We start from the raw sequence: 18394 nt of genomic DNA, 5'->3' as shown, positions 1-18394 counted from the left end.
TTTTGGCACCCACCCCTGGGTGTAATTAATGAGGCGAGAGGAAGCCAGAACACGCGGGTCAGCCCGGAGAGCACGGCACGCGCTGGTCAGACATCCAGAGCAGGATGTTCCAAGCTGGCCTCGGGGAGGGAGGGTGGCATTTTGGGGTCAAACTGGGCAAAAGGAGATGAAGAAGAAGAAAAAAGATGTGCTCCTTGTTTCCTTTGGTTTTCCCCATTCGAGCTCAAAATCTGGACCAAAGAGGGCTCCATGGAAACCCTGCTCTTCATCCCCCCTTCCTTTTTCTGGGAAAGCTGGATGGAAGGCTGGCACTGTGTCTTGGCCATCACTGCCCTGCTGAGCAGCCCGAGGAGCACTGAGAGCCCAGCCTGTTGCAGATGAGTGTTTTCATGGAGGTCTGGAGAGCGACTGGATCTGGAGAGGGACCTGGAGCTGAAGGAGGAACCAGCGTCACTCGCACGCCGCCAGTGCCAGGCTGTCTCCCCACTGCCTTGGCACCAGCAAGTGGCCTCCAAATCCAAATGGAATTGTTTCCCTGCTCATGGGATGCGAGCAGGAGGATGAGGACCCCGTCTTGCAGAGATGGGCTGGGGTGACGCAGCCCTTCCCCTTCCCCACCACCCTGGGTGACGCAGCCCTTCCCAACAGCCCCGCTCCACCCAGGGCTGGCGCTGGGAGGGCAACGCCTTTGGGCACTGCCACAGGGTGGTGGCATCACCAGGACAGAGGGACACGATCCTCCTCCTCCCACTTCTCTGGGGCACTGGTGGAGCACAAACTTTGCTCCGTGCACCCTCAGCAGCGCGCGGGCTGCCCTCGCCCACCCCGCTGCCTGTGGGATCCCCTCTCGCCACGCACGGTGCCTGCTGGAGCGAGCCTTGATTTCCAGCTTGCTGTTGCTGCTGCCAGCGCAGCTCCGGTGCTGCCGGATCCGGCCCCGCGGGCTGCCAGGATGCCCCCGACGGGCGGCAGGAGGATGCTGGCACCGGCAGGCCCGGGCGGCAGCGCGGCGCTCGGGGGGCAGCAGCAGTGCCAAATTGGGGTTCTAGCCCTTTAAATCCGATCCGGTACTGCAAAAAAAGGACGAGCGAGCAGGAGAGAGCCTTCAGACTCTTTTAATTAAAGCTTGTACCATATTCTGTATTCCCAAGTCACGGCAGCCGCCCGCGCTTCCCCAGGACACCTCGGGCTCCGTCTCCGGCACGGCATGGACGGGCACCGCGGCTCACCGGGCACCGGCGGCTGGAGGTACGCGGAGGGACGGGGCTGCGGGCACGGCTTCTCCTCGCTCCCGGCTGCCAGCTGGGAGCATCCCCCTGCTTTTCCCATGTGTTTTCCCTTGCCGGGGAGAAAGCGTAACGCGTGGCCGCGGCTCACGCGGGGCCGGTGGCAGGAGGAGCCCTCCCACCGCGCACCTGGGCCCGGGGCTGCCTGTCCTGCCACCTCGCTCCCTTCCCTCTCCCCTCCCTCCCTTGTAAATAATTGAGTGCATGACCCAGAGTTGTGGCTTTTTTCCCCCCTCGCTGCTCAAATCCCGGAGCTGCCGCTCAGCAGAAGCTAAGTTGGGATGCCTGGCCCATAAATCACGGCAGAAGTTGGTCCCCGCCGCGCTGCCGCCGCTCGGCTCCTCTCCGTCCCCCGTCTCTCCCAGGTTAGGGGAGTTTTGCCACATCCTTCCATGCGCATTGCACTCGCAATGCAGAGCAGTTCTGGAGAGCCTCGCGGAGCGAATCCCGGGTTATTGGGAACGACAGCGTTGTTTGCACTCCGGAGTCTCCATTCCCCAGCACTGTCACCCACCCCAGCCTTCGCTGGGCTGATAAATCGCCCTTCAGCAGGAGCCCTGTGGCCAGAAAATATTTAACTGTGCACTGCCCCACTCAGACAGTGATTTTTCTCTCCCCCTCTCCTCCTTAACCGAGTGACTCTCTGTTTATTTTCCCACGCAACGTGGCTTTTTCCTTAAATTACGGACTGTCGTTCCTTCATCCCCGTTTCAGGTGGGTGCATCCTTAGGGTGCCCTGACCGTAATGAGAGCCTGTTTGAGTCCTTGCAGCCGGGTCCCAGGTGAGGCTGGGTCCCTGGGAACCTCTCTCCCTCCGGGATCCATGCAGGAGAGAGGCTGTGCCAGCGAACATTTATCCTGGTGCCTATTGGAGGTTAATAACACTTTTGACAAATAGCAGCCTCCTCGAGGCTTGAAATAGGATTGGAAAAGCAGCCACTAATCTCCTTGAGAAGTGCTCGATGGTGGCCACCTCTCAGGAAATCAGGAGAGGAGCTGTTTATGTTCTGCATGTCGAGGCGTTAGCACAGCAAAAAAAATCCCGCTTTTCTTAATCCACCGGGAAAAACTCTGTCTCGCATTCATCTCCCAGGGTGGAGGGCTTGTGGAGGGAATCCTGTGAGCTCAACACGGCCCAAAGCGCACAGGACCGTGGGGCTGCACAGCTGGGTCAGGAAAATGGGGTTTTTCTCCTCACCAATGGTGTTTGCCATCAAGGAGGGAGAGATGGGACAGGGAACTTGGAAGTGAGCGGGGAGAGCAGAGTCGTGGATCAGAGAATGAGCATCTGAGCAGCAGCACCTGCAGGGATCAGCTGGTTTGTGGGCAGCAAAACACTTTGCCTTGAGCAGTGAAGGAGTGAAATTTGGAGAGGAGGGGGCACAGAGCCTGCAAGGAAAAGCAGAGGTGCCAGGACAGAGGGAAATCCATGGCACGGCTCCGTGCTGAGCTCGTGGAGTGCGGGGCAGCACAGGCAGAGGGGTGCTGGGCACCCCAGGGATTTGGCATCATTGGTTTCCTTGCTGTCCTCAGCAGTTCCCACCCCTTGGTAGTGCTTTAGCCATCTGTGACTTTGGCGACATTAGGAAGGAGAGGTGGGATAATGGCTCCATTGTTCCCAGCTCCAAGGGAACAAAATGACCTGGCAAGGAAACCTGAAAGTGCCTGAAAGTTAAAAAGCCCTGTTCCCGCGGTCTGAGCGGGGCTGCAGGCGAGCTCCTGTCGGGTGAGGCCCCTGAAACCTGTTCCCTCCATCCTGCAGAACTGGAGAACACCGAGCGGGGTTTGCAATCCACCAAAAAATACAGGCAGCGTGTTGAAAGATGAACAAAATGTGCATCTTTTTTCAGCAAAGCAGCTCAAGCACACGGAGGGTGGGGAGTAATTATTTATAGTGCCATCAGCAGAAATAATAGAATGAATTGGAGGGCTGAAAAGTTTTGCTGACTCTCAGGGAATGCGTCCTGGCACGGACGGATCATTCCCGGGCCCAGCCCTTCGCATCTCCAGCGCTCCCAAGAGCAGCCTGGAGACACAGCAGAGCCTGGGACCCAGGGAGAGCGGCGGGCAGCTGCTCCCAGAGGGAGGATGGACCTCCCGTGGCAGCTCCCAGCTCCCTCCCGAGCCTCCTGCGCCGCCCGAGGCCGGATCTGTGTCCCGCTGGATGCCTGAGCACGGGAGGAGCAGCGCGCTGCCAGGGGAAGGGCTGGGTGCCCAGGTTTGGCTTTTCCATTTCTTTCTGGGAACACTGAGATTAAGAAGGGAGGTGAGGGGATGTTTTTGAGGGCAGCAATTAGTGTGATCCGGTGTTTTGTGCTCTGTAACTGAGCTCAGAGTGCAGGGTTTCAGTCGCTCCTGAACCCAGGCGTTGGGAGGGTTGGCAGGCACGGACAGGGAATTGCTCACCTGGAATCTGTCAGTTAAAGGTGATCTGCACCAGGGTTTCTTTTCTAAAGGGAGATAATTGAGTTTGAACTCCTCTTTGTGGGGATGAAAAGGCCTCGTTGGCATTTCCCCCCCTTTTCTTCACCCAGGAATGGTGAGGAGTGTCAAGCTTGTCCCTCCCCATCCGGGCTGATGTTGGAGGTGGCCACTGAGGCTGATGCAGGTGGGAGGGGTGAATTTGAACTCTGACTGAGCAGCAGGCCCTGAGCAAGAGTGGCAGAGTCCCCAGCATTCCTCAGGGACATGCTGCACTCTGGGACAGTTTCTGAGCAGCTGCAGAGCTCTTTCCTTCCCCAGGCTCCTTGGTAGCACCACCAGGGACCATCCCCAGGTGGGCACAAAGGGCTGAGTTGAAAGGTCCCACCAGGCTTTTTTCTCCATCTTGTCCTGCCTGTCCATCTCCAACCGGCTGAGATTTTCCTGCTCCAAACTAGAGCTGACTTTCTGAGGTAGAGGCAGAAAAATAATTCTATTTTTATTGTTGGCAATAACCTTTCCTACCTCCTTGACTCTGTAGAGGAAGGCAGAGCTCTCATTTCTGCTTTCCCTTTGCCAGTCACCTTTAAACAAAAGGAACCCAGCAGGGTGTCTGGAGCAGGAAGGGACCAATATGGATCTGGCAGAGATAAAACCTAAATTTACTACTTTGTGCTGCTAGAATCTAATAGATTCCTCTATTTAGAGCAAGGGATGTTTGTCAAGCCCATTCTCCATCACTGGCAGGGTATTGCAGTTAGAATTAGTCTGACAAATTAAAAGCAGTCTAGAGAAGTCTGAAGTGGTAAAAACGCAGCATATGAGTGAAATCGCACAGTTATTGAGGGAAATGCTTGAGGGACAGACACCAGCACGCTGTGTCAGGATCCAGACATGGACCTGCAGGGATGGATCATCCTGATCAGGGTCATCTGCTGTGGTCATCTCAGGTGGCCTTCCAGAGCACATCATCCACCTCATGCTCTGCTCTTGTCTTCTTTGGTGTTTTTACCCTTTTTTCCCCTCCTTCAGGACATGTTTTAGCCTTTTGAGCAGAAGCCACTCCCAGTACATTATTTTAAGACCCCACTTGAATAGAAGGAGGTAAGAGGCTGCCCAGACAATGCAAACCTTGTGTTCCATGGTCACCCAGAGACTGCCAGAAGTCCAGAAATGTGTGCTGGAGGCTGGTCTTTAAATAGAGTTAAATCGTGTCGGGAGCCCTGGGGACCCTTGAGAGCAGTTTCAAGAAAGTCATGTACAGATGTTGCCCAGTTTGATGCAGGTTTCACCCTTTAAATCCTCTTGTGCTCAGAACTGACTGACTCTGGGTCGCTCCTGGCTCCAGCCAAAGCCTGGACTCCAGTCCAGACCTGCCCAAGTGCTCTGGGAGCCTGAGGCACTCTTTCCAAGGGATTAATAAACCCTCAGGAGCTGCTGATGCTTCACTGGGAGCTGGCGGGAGGCCCCTGCTGATTTTGGAAAGGTTTCTCCTGGAGGCTCCACTGCAGGAGCAAAGGCAGGAAGGGGCTGGCACCCCCAGAGCTGCAAATGAAACAGGAACCTATTCAGAGTGTGCTTTTATTTTTGCTGCCTCATAAATCCACTGTGGCAAAGCAGCCTACTGAGCTGGGAAGAGATTAGCTTGGGAAGAGGGAAAGTCTCCCAGGGGTTAAGTAAGAGAAAGCTGCTGGTTCTTAGGAGCAAGGAGCTGCCGTGGAGCTGCTGCTGTAGTGGAGGAGTCACCCGGCCTGGCTGCCCCGGGGGTGTTTGTGGCTTGTAATGATCTGCAACCCCCTGACACCTCAGCGGGCTCCAGGCCTGGGGCTGTGCAGGAGACACCAGGAGAGTGTCACAGAACCCTGGAATGCCAGGCTGGGCCAGGCTGGAAGGGAGCGCAGAGGGTCCCTGGTGCCAGCTCCCAGCTCAGGCAGGGCCATCCCAGAGCACAGGGCACAGCATTGTGCCCAGAGGGCTCTGCAGGATCCCCGCTGAGGGAGACTCCAGCCCCTCCCTGGGCAGCCTGTTCAGGGCTGGGCAGTGCCCAGGGCAGAAGTTCTGCCTCCTGGGCAGGGGCAGCTCCTGGGCTCCGGCCCTGCCCGTGGCTCTGGTGCCACTGCTGGGCCTGGAGCAGAGCCTGGGCCCTGCTCTGCCCTCCCTGCACACAGGGACAGCCAGGGCTGAGGGCCCCTCTCAGCTGGGGCTCCTCTCCAGGCTGAGCAGCCCCAGCTCCCTCAGCCTTTCCTGGGCACCGAGATGCTCCAGGCCCTCCTCATCCTCCCAGCCTGAGCTGGCCCCGCTCCAGGAGCTCCTGTCCCTGCTGTGCTGAGGATCCAGAGCTGGACACAGCATCCAGAGCTGCCCCTGGGCCGGGCAGAGGGGCAGGATCCCTCCCTGACCCTCTGGCAAGTGTCAGCCTGGGCAGGGATGGACTGTCAGTAGTGGCTCCTGGGAAGGGCGAAGTTCCTCTGTCCTGGTGATGGACAGCAGGCTGTTATGAGGTGTGGCTGTCACACGGGTTAACTGCTGTCACTGACAGTGCCAAGCAGCTTCTGTTGGATGGCACTGTCCCTTGGCACCTCAGTCCATGCAGAGCTGTGTTGTTTTGATAAGTTCCTCTCAATGAGTTCACATGCAAAATCCCATTTTCTGGAACAAAAGGTGCAGATCCCAGAGCTGTTGTAATGCAAATAACACCAGTGGGATTAATCCCAAAAAACACCCAGAGAAAAGCCTGAGGGGGCAGGACCCCATTCAGCTGCACCCTGGCACAGCAGGAGTCCCACTGCTCCCAGCCCATGGAGCCCAGAGCTGTTCCAAGTTCCTGATGAATGCTCAGTGGAAAGGAGATCCTGGCAGTTTGGATAGTCCATAAAAACAAGCTGGAAGAGTAGATGGATTCTTTTCTGCATGAGGTTGTACCAGGGACTGAAGGTGCAGTTTTGTCCTGTGACCTCATTGAAGCCAAGAGTGCTCTCTTTGGGATATTTGGTAAATATCTTGTTCCCTCCTGGAGTGGAAGCTGTAAAAGGGGCTTGCTCTGGGATACAGGAAGGAGATGGATCTGTGGAAAATGCTGTTCCTGCTCTTTCCAGCCAGGCTGAACCGTGTGGAAGGGTGGATGATGAGGTGATAAGGGCTTATTCCTGTTCTGGCACTAAAGGCAAGGGGGCTCCACCTGGGTCTCATTTAATGCTTGAGAAAACCATTGCAGCTCCAGGAGCAGCCAGAGGCACCAGGAAACCCTGGACAGCCCTGCTGGTCCCTTTGGGAACACTGGCCCTATTTTGGCCACGTGCTGGCTCTGGATCCGAGCTGGGCCCCCCAGACTGCTCCAGGGTCAGGTGCCAAGTGTCAAAGCCACTGCTGGGGGCAGTGAAGGTGGCCCTGTCCAGGCAGTGGGGGAACGAGATGGGCTTTTCCAGCCCACACCAGTCTGGGATCCATGAGAAGCCCTGGCAATCCTGTGATGCCCGTCTGGAGGTGCAGGCTGGATGAGAGGAGCTGCTCTGTCTGTGAACATCCACGGACAGGGGGACAGGAGTGCCTGAGGCCCCGGGGGCACAGGAGGACCTGGTGCCACCTGGGGGCACTGGGGACATCCTTGTGCTGCTGCTGTGGCTCAGCAGCTCTGCCAGCCTGGAGCCCAAAGCCAGAGGGGATTGTCTGGACTGGCAGTCTGTCTTCTGAGGGCAGGGAAGGGGTGACCATGGGAGCTGCAGGCACGAGGGGCAGGAGGGAAGGAGAGGGCGAGGCTGGGGAGCTTCTCTGGGCTTTTCCAGAGATCCCAGAGAAGATTTGTGCTGGGGTTGTAGGGAAACACAAAGTTCCCCATGGCCCTGTCCTTGTCGTGAGGACTGTCCCCTGTGGGAACATTTCTCATGTGCCTCTGGAGAGAAAAACACCAAAATAAGGTTTGTTTATTAAAATTAATGGCAGGGTGAGGCGGGGAGGTGTGAGGGGAGTCCTGACACCCCCCTGGCACCCCCTGGTGCTGAGCTCCAGCCCCAGGCAGGGCTGCAGAGCAGTGTGAGAGGGAGAGCAGCCTTTGCACGGGTGTTTGTACAGCACAGCAGGCTCTGGTCTGACAGCAGAGCCCAAACTCCCTCTGGGACCTGGAGAAACCAGAGTCTGCCAGGTGCCTTCCCTCCTCCCTCCCTGCCACCCCTCAGGCCACTACCCAAGGCAAGCTCATCAAAGTCCCTTAAAGCTCTTTGGTTTTGGTGGTGCCATGACTGAGATTCACCCTAAAGGCTTTGGAAGAACAGATTAGCTGAGTTTAAGAGTGTGAGTTATGAAGAGAACCTGCTCTGTGCAAAGCACAGGGTGACCAGTGATGATTCACTGGGCTTCTTCTCGACACAAAGTTAAACACTTTGTGTCCAAACTGTGATCCACATAAAATTTCTGGAACATGTCTTGCAGCTCTCAGTGTCCAGCAGCTCCAGGAAGAAATATTTGCTTTTCTGGCAGTAGAAAAAAAGCCACAGAGACTCAGGGCATTGGTATTGGAGCTCCATCCTTGGGACTCTCTCTCTAGTGAGGACAAATCCCCCTCTCGCCTCATCTCCTGAAGAAGGGCAAGTGCAGCCCATTCCTCCTCCAGCTTCCCAGCTCCTCTCAACCCCTGCTGAAAACTTCCTGAGCTGAAGGCTGTCTGTCACTCTCAATGCATTATTTTATTCCTCTTTCGAGCACTTGATGTCTTCCAGGAAAAATTCAACAGCATAATTGGGCACTATTTGCAAAAACACTTCCTCTGCATTTTTCTTTTTTTGAAACCATTTCTTGGTAATTTCCTTGTGTATCTCTTGGGTCTGGTGCTGTGAGAAACAGCAAGTGTTTGTTCTCTATTGCCTTTGCTCCGTGATGTTGAGGATGTGATAAAACTCTGGTTTAATAAGTGTTCCTACACCCCTTTCAAGCATCTCTTTGCCAGACTGAAGGGCCCTGATTTGTCAATCTGTTTCTGTGCAGAATTCACTGTCTGTCTCTGTCCAAGCTCCTTTCCCCCTCTCACCCTTCCTCGTTCTGTTATCTCCCTTCCGAGTGCTCTGAGCAGGGATTTGTTCATCCTGCAGGTGCCCAGCAGAGCCAGACAGCAGCACAGCTCCAGTTTGCTCTGTTTCTCTGACAGAAATCTCTCACACTGGATTTTCCTGTGGCTCTTTGCAAAGCAGCCTCCACATCCCCCCAGTGACTCCTTCCTGGCCAGCAGGGCTGGGACCAGAGCTCAGCATTTGGTGGGGAGACCATGGGGTCTTTTCTCCTGAGCAGGATTTGGCACTGAAATTCAGCTCTTTAGACCTCAGACGCTGGGTTTTGTAAGATTTTTGTGCAGCTGTTGCACCAGTTTAGGGTTTGCTCATCCTGCTCGACTCTGTGCCATTAAGGAAAGCTGTCACTGCACTCACACACCTCCAGTCCCCCGGCAATTTCCCAGTCACTCAGTGGGTCTATTTTACAGGGCTCTCTGGGGCTGCAGTGGGAAGTTGTTTCCATTATGAAAACTGACAGTTCATCTTTGTTTCTGCCTCCTTTTGCCACCTCCTCCGGAATGAAAAGGAATGCAAACAATTCCCTGGCCCTTTCAGCCTCTCCTGAGCTGTGCTGGGTGCTAACCCATCTGCCACACCTCCCTGCCAGAATTCCTTCCCTCCTGCTTCTGACCAGGCTGTGGTGTCACCTCTTCAGCCAGTTGTTGTTTGGAGCCCTTTTTGGCTGCCCCCTGCTCCTGTCCGAGCAGTTTGTCACACCCAGGGGTCTCTTTCCTCCCTGGATACACTTTGAGCAGTGCCTTTTAACTGCTCTGCGGGGTTGCTGCACAACCTTTTTTCCTTTTGCCTCTGGTTGGTATGGCAGTCTGTGATTATTCCAGGTTTGCAATAGAGAGTTTAAAGCAGTTATTTTAATCTTTTAACTTCTCCTTTTTTATTTCTATTGAAGCAGATTCTCAATTTTTAATGTGTTATATAATTTTTAATTATATAACGATCAGTATATTCTATGTTTCTACATTTCTATCTTTTTATAATTAATATAAAATTTATGTATTTACCACAATACATGTGTCTATATAGTCAGGTGTGAACATATATATAGATGGTGTATTTATCTGTGCAGTTATAGGAGCAATTCTGACACCTTGGATTGCTCCTGGCCATCTCAGAGCCAAACAGAGTTTGTTTTCTGCTTCCAAAGTTGATGTTTTTCCATCCAACAGTTCTTTATTGCTCCCCAGCACTGCCAAGGCCAGCAGTGCCCCATGTCCCCAAGTGCCACATACCCACATGGGTTAAGCCCCCAGGGCAGGGGATCCAGCAGGGAGGCAGAAGCTGGGATGTGGAGCCTGGAGGCAGCTCCCGGCTCCTTCTGAAGGAAGGGCTCGAGCCAAGGCTTTTCCCTGGCCCTGGAGTCACCTCCCAGCTCCCAGCCTGGCTTTGGGGGCTTTGCCCTGTGTGAATCACTGATACTCACTGAAAATGGAGAACCCCCAATTTCCTGCCTGGTTTCCCCAGGGATGAGATGTGTGAGCTCTGCCCTGCCCTGGGGATGCTCAGGCATCTCCTGGAGCTGGAGCTGGAGCAGCTCCTGAGCTCGGAGCGCTGAAGCTCTGGGGCTGCTCTCTGCTGTGCCCAGTCCCTGCCTGGCCCTTGGGCACAGGTGCCCTCCTCCCACTCGAGTGGCTGCACCCAGAGTGCCCAGAGCTGCCCAGGGCACCAGGGCACCTCCTCCCCCCTGGGCAGCTGTGCCAGGTCTTGTCCAGCTTTCCAGGAAAGAATTTCCCCAAAATTCACCCCGATCCTCCCCTGGCCCAGCCTGAGGCCGTTCCCTCTCCTCCTGTCCCTGTTCCCTGGGAGCACAGCCCGACCCCCCGGCTGTCCCCTCCTGTCAGGAGCTGTGCAGAGCCACAAGGGCCCCCCTGAGCCTCCTTTTCTCCAGGCTCAGCCCCTTTCCAGCTCCCTTATCCTCTCCTGGGGCTCCAGACCCTCCCCAGCTCCATTCCCTGCCCTGGACACTCTCCAGTCCCTCAAGGTATTTCCTGGAGTGAGGGGCCCAGGGCTGACCCAAGATTTGGGTTTTGGCCTCACCAGTATTGAGTGAAGTCATAATTAACCACCACCACTCGTCCATTTCAAACCCCTTTCGTTTTGAAGTCACTCCTGCATTGCTGTGACAGTGGTCAAATGAGAGGTGGCAGGACTATTCAAGCAGGCCTAAATTAAGTAATAATTGAAATGTTTGAAGGAAAATGAGAATGGTTGTCAGGGTCAGCCTTAAATATGTTTTGCTAGCAGCTTGCAGAAGAATTCTGATGAAAATTGCAGTGCTGTATAAGCCATGATTGGCTTTTATTTCAAAGTAAATAAGTAGAACAGGAGAAAAATTGGAGGATACACAAGAGCACAGTTAATAAGATGTATAATCAAATTAAAACTTTTGCACTGTGATATTGCACGAGGTAAAGCTGTAGAGTTTAAATACAGAATAGATTTTGTTTTCCAAACCCCCAGAATATTTGAAAGCACATTGGACTAATTTATGTGTCCCATGCTTTATGGAGTATTTATTTAATTTGGGGAAATGAGGCCCCTTTTGATAAGCAATAGCTCAAAGTTGTGCTGAAGAACAACAGCAGCAAAGAAAAAGTTATTTTAGAGATCTCGAGAGCTTCCAGGCAAGTTCTGGTTTAGAAAAATATGTAAATTCATGTGCAATGACTTCAGTCAATGGCACAGAGCACACACTGAGGAGCAGAGACTGCGTCCCTTTTTCTTAAAAATCCTTACACTTGCTTTGCTGAGCCAGGAAAAGGAGTTCCTGATTTCCTCAGGAGCACCAAGAGCTTTGTGCTGTAGAGCCCTGGACCATGGCAATCACCTGGCACTCGTGCTCTGGGCTGGGGCAGGGTGGGCATCGGGCACAGGTGAGACCTGACGGGCTTGGAGTTCTGTCCAACCTCAGAGATTCCATAAATGTGGTTCTGTAGCACAGGGCCACTTCCAGAGGAGCACTCTGAGATGCCAGGTCAGGTGACAAGGTTTGAGGTACTCACCATCTGGATCCCAGTGCTTCCGAGGTTTCCAAAGGCCGGGATCAAGCCTTGGTGCTGTCAGAGCCCTGGGGCCAGTGACCCTGTTCTGGGGCCACCAGTGCCACCAGGGAGGGATTGTCCTGCTCTGCTCTGGGCTGGGCCAGCCTCATCTTGAATATTGGGTGAAGTTTGGGGCAGCACAATGTAAGAAACCCATGAATCCATTAGGAAAGCCATGAATCCATTAGGAAGCATCCAGAGGAGGCCATGAAGAAAGTGAGTGGCCTTGAGGGGTAGAGGAGCAGCTGAGGGCACTGGAATGTTCAGCTGGAGCTGAGGAGACTGAGGGGAGACTCATCATAGTTCCATTGTCCTCCTGAGGGGCAGAGGAGGGGCAGACACTGATCTCTGCTCTGTGGGACAGGGACAGGTCCCAGGGAACAGCTGGAGCTGGGCCAGGGCAGGTCAGGCTGGATTTCAGGAAAGGTTCTTTCCCCAGAGGGTGCTGGGCACTGCCCAGGCTGCCCAGGGAATGGGCACAGCCCCGAGGCTGCCCGAGCTCCAGGGATGCCCAGGGTGGGATTGTTGGGCTGTCTGTGCAGGGCCAGGGCTGGGCTGGGTGATCCCTGTGGTCCCTTCCCACTCAGGACATTCCATGATTCTGTGATGCCCTGAGTGTCCTCGCCTGGCTCCCACCCACACCCTGCCCATGGGGCCCATTCCAGCCCTGCCTCCTGCAGGGACCTTTGTTCCCACCCTGTCTCCTGGCTGCACCTCCACTGCAGCTTTGTTTTCATCTGCTCCCGACCAAGCTTTTCGGGTAGAGCTCGAATGGAATTTCTCCCTTTTCCCCCAAGCATCACCAGCACTCAGCTCTGCTCACGGAGTTCAGAGCCTGCAGGACCCTTGGGGAGAGCTCCCCCTGCTCTGGGGCCACCCTTGGGTGCTGCTTTGGTCATTCCCGCCATGGAGCAGATCCCCTCTGTCCCTCCTGAGCCCACACTCCAGGCTGGAATCTCTCCTGCTGGGTCAGTGCCACCATGAGGAGCAGAAGTGTGGGTTGGGGGGAGTTTGGCTTCCCTGCTGGAATTTTCAGGAGCTGGTGCTGCAGCCAGGAGCAGGATGTGGAGGTGGGATGGAAGAGGCCTCCTTGGCTGGCTGAGCACATCCATGCTCTCACACTGCTGCTGAAGCCCTGCTTGAGTTTCAGCATCTCTGGACATCTCTGAGAGCCCAAAGTCTGGTTTGCACCTCCCCTGGCCAGGAGGCTGCAGCTCTGAGTCAGGGCAGCTCTGCCATTCCAGAGCAGCTCTGCCATTCCAGAGCAGTTCTGCCATTCCAGAGCAGCTCTCTGCCATTCCACAGGGCAGTTCTGCCATTCCAGAGCAGCTCTGCCATTCCAGAGCAGCTCTGCCATTCCAGAGCAGCTCTGCCATTCCACAGGGCAGTTCTGCCATTCCAGAGCAGTTCTGCCATTCCACAGGGCAGTTCTGCCATTCCACAGGGCAGTTCTGCCATTCCAGAGCAGCTCTGCCATTCCACAGGGCAGTTCTGCCATTCCAGAGCAGCTCTGCCATTCCAGAGCAGTTCTGCCATTCCACAGGGCAGTTCTGCCATTCCAGAGCAGTTCTGCCATTCCAGAGCAGCTCTCTGCCATTCCACAGGGCAGTTCTGCCATTCCAGAGCAGCTCTGCCATTCCAGAGCAGCTCTGCCATTCCAGAGCAGTTCTGCCATTCCACAGGGCAGTTCTGCCATTCCAGAGCAGTTCTGCCATTCCACAGGGCAGTTCTGCCATTCCAGAGCAGTTCTGCCATTCCAGAGCAGTTCTGCCATTCCACAGAGCAGCTCTGCCATTCCAGAGCAGCTCTGCCATTCCAGAGCAGTTCTGCCATTCCACAGGGCAGCTCTGCCATTCCAGAGCAGCTCTGCCATTCCAGAGCAGCTCTGCCATTCCAGAGCAGCTCTCTGCCATTCCAGAGCAGTTCTGCCATTCCACAGAGCAGCTCTGCCATTCCAGAGCAGCTCTGCCATTCCAGAGCAGTTCTGCCATTCCACAGGGCAGCTCTGCCATTCCAGAGCAGTTCTGCCATTCCAGAGCAGCTCTGCCATTCCAGAGCAATTCTGCCATTCCAGAGCAGCTCTGCCATTCCACACAGAGCAGCTCTGCCATTCCACACAGAGCAGCTCTGCCATTCCACAGGGCAGCTCTGCCATTCCACACAGAGCAGCTTTCTGCCATTCCAGAGCAGCTCTGCCATTCCACACAGAGCAGCTCTGCCATTCCACAGGGCAGCTCTGCCATTCCACACAGAGCAGCTCTGCCATTCCAGAGCAGTTCTGCCATTCCAGAGCAGTTCTGCCATTCCAGAGCAGCTCTCTGCCATTCCAGAGCAGGTCTGCCATTCCAGAGCAGTTCTGCCATTCCAGAGCAGTTCTGCCATTCCAGAGCAGCTCTCTGCCATTCCAGAGCAGCTCTCTGCCATTCCAGAGCAGTTCTGCCATTCCAGAGCAGCTCTGCCATTCCACATGGATTTCCCTGCTATCCAGCCTGGCCATCCTCACAAACACCTGCTGGAGCCTGGCTCAGAGCCAGACCTGCTGGGTTTGGACCTAAACCCTGTTCCTCTTTGGTTCTTCTGCTCGTGCCTTATTCCTGGCTGGGGCTTTGAGGACAGGAGCCTCTTGCTCTGCACAAACTGGTGCTTCCATCCTCACAGCAGAAGCATTTCCAGGGAATTTGCTGCAGCACACGGCAATTATATGACGGAAGTTGGGTGAACGGGAGCAGGAATAATTTGCAAGTTCTGCCAACAAAATCTCGTTGGCATTTTTGTTGTTGTTTTTTTCTTCCCCATACCTTGGCAAGCCTCTTTCCTGTTTTTCTTTCATTCCATGGCAAACGCACAATAGGAACAGGAGGTCAATCACTCGGAATTGTCAATTTGTAATTTTTCTGACGTTGCCAGTTGCTTTTTCTAAAGCCCGTGAGCAGTGTGTGAAGCCCTTGTTGGGTAACAGACATAATTGGATGATTTCTACATTTCCAAGAGCTTTTAGGTACTCAGCACACTCCTTCCCTAAATCCTGTGGCTCTGTATTTGTGCTAATAAACTGAATTGTTTAAATCAAATTGACCCCAGAACTGCCACCCTGCAGGATATGTAGGCAAAAAATAGCAGCTGGAATGGAAGATTCTGTGAAAGAATCCCAGGATGTTAAAAACAGTATTTTTGTCCAAACCTTTCCAGCAAGGCTAAGAGGATCAGTGCAGGTACAGGAGAAGGAATAAGAAATGATTGTTACAGATCCAGGAGGTCAGATAAGCATGGCTTGGTGGACAGGGAAAATATGCCTGTAAAAGTAAAAATGTGTGAACTTTCAGCTGGATGGGGATGAAAAAGGTGGCTCCAGGGAGGGGAAAAAAAATTGAATCAAACTGTGCTGAAGTTGATAGATCTTTTCCTCTGCCAAAATGGTCCCTTCTGGTTTGGGTCAGGAAGCAGTTTGGGAGCAGCAGAAGCAGTTTGGATTTGGTGATTTCAGATTTAGGGGAATTGTTCACTTTTTTTTTTTTTTTTTTTTTTTTTTTTTTTTACCAGGTCATTTTAGTTTGCATGAGAAGCTCTCCAGTGAGGAAAGTGGAGAGCTGATCCCATCCCTGGGCTGGGAACAACCAAGGCAGCAGGGTCTGGAGATTCCTGGATAAACCCCAGCCCCAGCCCAGCTCCAGGCTCTGTCCATGCTCCCCCTCCCAGGTCTCCCAGGCACAGTCTGTGTCCCATGGTTCTTGACCACATGGAAATTGCAGTTTGCAGTCCCGAGGCTCAGCTTTGGTGCAGCAGGGAGGCAGAAGCTGGGATGTGGAGCCTGGAGGCAGCTCCCTGCTCCTTCTGAAGGAAGGGCTCGAGCCAAGGCTTTTCCCTGGCCCTGGAGTCACCTCCCAGCTCCCAGCCTGGCTTTGGGGGCTTTGCCCTGTGTGAATCACTGATACTCACTGAAAATGGAGAACCCCCAATTTCCTGCCTGGTTTCCCCAGGGATGAGATGTGTGAGCTCTGCCCTGCCCTGGGGATGCTCAGGCATCTCCTGGAGCTGGAGCTGGAGCAGCTCCTGAGCTCGGAGCGCTGAAGCTCTGGGGCTGCTCTCTGCTGTGCCCAGTCCCTGCCTGGCCCTCGGGCACAGGTGCCCTCCTCCCACTCGAGTGGCTGCACCCAGAGTGCCCAGAGCTGCCCAGGGCACCAGGGCACCTCCTCCTCCCTGCAGGCACCGCTGGGCTCCAGTGGCCTTGCCCCTTCTGGGCAGATCTTCCTGGCTTTTATTGCCTGCCAGGAAATGAGGAGGTTCTCCCCAGCCCCCATTGTTTGTCAGGTTTGGGTTTTCTGTGCTGGACTAAAGCCACAGAGGGATTTGGGACTGAATCAAGATGAACTTTGGGTTCTGCTAAGACCATCAGAGAGTGAGGAGATCACTTGTATGATCCATTAATATATCGCTGCATGGGGAGGCTTTGCCTCTCCCTTTTCCTCATGTGAGCTGTGCTTGTGTGTCTCAGGAATATCCTGTACACACCTGTTTTACCTGTGTGTCCCAGCTACATCCTCACCTTTACCTGTTGTCCAGCCCAAATCCCACCTGGAAACAGCAGGGAGCATCCAAGGCACCATTCCGGGGTGGAGAGGAGTGCTCATGGAACTGCCCTTCCATCCCCACAGCAGCAGAGCCACAGACAACCTTCCCACCTGCTGTCCAGGTGCCAAGGGCCTTCCCTCAGCCTGTTCCTCAAGTGAGAGGGCACCTCAGGCACTCAGGGTTAAATCCTGCCATGAAAGTGCCTGCAAGCCCTGTTGGACATCTTGGAAGTGTCTGAGTGACCTGTGAAAGGAAGTGTTTTGGGATGAAGGGTACAATGATCCACTGTCTCCCTCCCCTCCTCTCTGCACTTCCCCAACACATCTGTGACCCTCTCCACCATCCCCTGCCTCTCCTGGAAAGAAAAATGAGATGTGAAAGGAAAGAGGCGCTGGGGGAATGTGGGAATGCAGCTGTCTCAGCGTCAGTCCAAGCTGCGGCGTGAGGGAGCCCTGAGCCCCAGCCGGCCCCGCCCGGTACCTGCTCCCAGCCCCTTCTCCAGAGGTGAAGTCTGGAGCAGCTGCTCATTTCCATTGAAGCTGTGGGGTTTGTGCTATTAATAAGCCTGGAAAATAACCACATGTTCCCTGAATTATGTAACAGATGTTAAGTTCCCCGAGATGAAGAGGTGTCAGCCTGATGGAAGAAGTGATGTGAGGACCTTTCTTTTCCCTTGGAGCTGGGTTTCTCCTCTTCTGAGCGGAACTGATTATCAGAGAAAAGAAAGCGGTGTCATCCCCGGTTTGGACGAGCCCCACCTTTGCTCCGTTCCCGTGTTTGTGCCCTCCTGCCCCTCCCCAGCAGCACATTTTGGTGACAAGTGTCGCCGAGTGCCGCGGCAGGCTGTGCCGCGATGAGCGCGGCTCCTGAGTCACCGCCGGCGCTGGCTCCTTCCCCTGGCGACGAGGAGCAGAGGGAACGCGGGGCCAGGAGCTCGCAGAGCCGGGCCAGCGAGGGGGCTGGGCGGAAAATGCCTTCCCAATTAACCCTTTCGGGGACACCGCGGCCACCGAGGTGTTCACAGCCTCACTGGGGTGCTGTGAGACAGGCTGGAGGTGTCTTAGGGAGGGGGTTACAAAGGGTCTCATTCAGTCTTCTCTTTGATAATTTATATTTTTAGGGTCGTTGTTCCTGATCTTCCTCTCTCCCAGACTGAGCCCTCCTGGGGAAAGGCTCTCAGCAGTTCAGGGTGGTGTTTACCCACGATGGAGCTCTTCCCAAAATCCCTGCCACAGCACTTGGCATAAAGATTGAGGCCACACCTCGAGGATGAGGAACCTCCAGTCCTGTGTCCTGTTCTGGGCTGCTCCCAGGAAGACCCTGAGGGGCTGGAACATGTCCAGGGAAGGGAACGGAGCTGGGAAGGGTCTGGAGCCCCAGGAGAGGCTGAGGGAGCTGGAAAGGGGCTCAGCCTGGAGAAAAGGAAGCTCAGGGGGGCCCTTGTGGCTCTGCACAGCTCCTGACAGGAGGGGACAGCTGGGGGGCTGCCCAGGGAGCTGTGGAGCTCCCATCCCTGGAGGTGCCCAAGGAAGGGCTGGAGGTGACATTCAGAGCTCTGGGCTGGGGACAAGGTGGGGATGAGGCACAGCTTGGACTTCATCCTGAAGATCTTTTCCAAGCTCAGTGATCCTGGGATTGGAAGATGGAGGGGAGCTGTCAGCAGCTGCACAGAGCAGCAGAACCTTGGGAGAGTCGTGTCTGGATGGGGATTGGAGACCCAGGGCCCAGGGGTGCCACGTTCTCTGTGGGTGGAGATAACACAGCGAGACAGAAACCAGGGGCATGGACGGCCATACTCCAGGAGAAGCTGCTCCCCCCACCCCAGGGTGACTCTGCTCAGATTTAATTTCTCATCTGCTCCAGCACTGCCTGTTTCTCACCTGCTGGCAGGACAGTGGCCAGCCCCTGGTCCAGCACTGGGAATGCAGCTCAGGCACAGACAGGGATGGGACAGGTCCTGAGGGTGGGGACAGGTCCTCTGTGTGGGGACAGGTCCTGAGGATGGGGACAGGTCCTGAGGATG

At 54.8% G+C, this 18394-nt stretch overlaps 1 protein-coding gene across 2 annotated transcripts in view; it reads left to right on the top strand.

Moving 5' to 3' along the window:
* The first annotated feature begins 725 nt into the window (after nucleotides 1-725).
* CALN1 (calneuron 1) overlaps nucleotides 726-18394 on the top strand; it is a 146364-nt gene continuing 128695 nt past the window's right edge. The window contains exon 1 of one of the 2 annotated variants that reach the window (XM_064394327.1): nucleotides 726-1248. The gene's annotated coding sequence lies outside the window, so the exon portion shown is untranslated. Of the gene's footprint in view, nucleotides 1249-3321; nucleotides 3505-18394 lie in introns of those variants that run through there. The other variant, XM_064394328.1, reaches the window with a different exon arrangement.

Source organism: Passer domesticus, chromosome 19, assembly GCF_036417665.1.
Source record: "Passer domesticus isolate bPasDom1 chromosome 19, bPasDom1.hap1, whole genome shotgun sequence".
NCBI lineage: Eukaryota > Metazoa > Chordata > Aves > Passeriformes > Passeridae > Passer > Passer domesticus.
The sequence above is the reverse complement of the archived record's forward strand: the minus strand, read 5'-3'. Positions and strand labels throughout refer to the sequence as shown.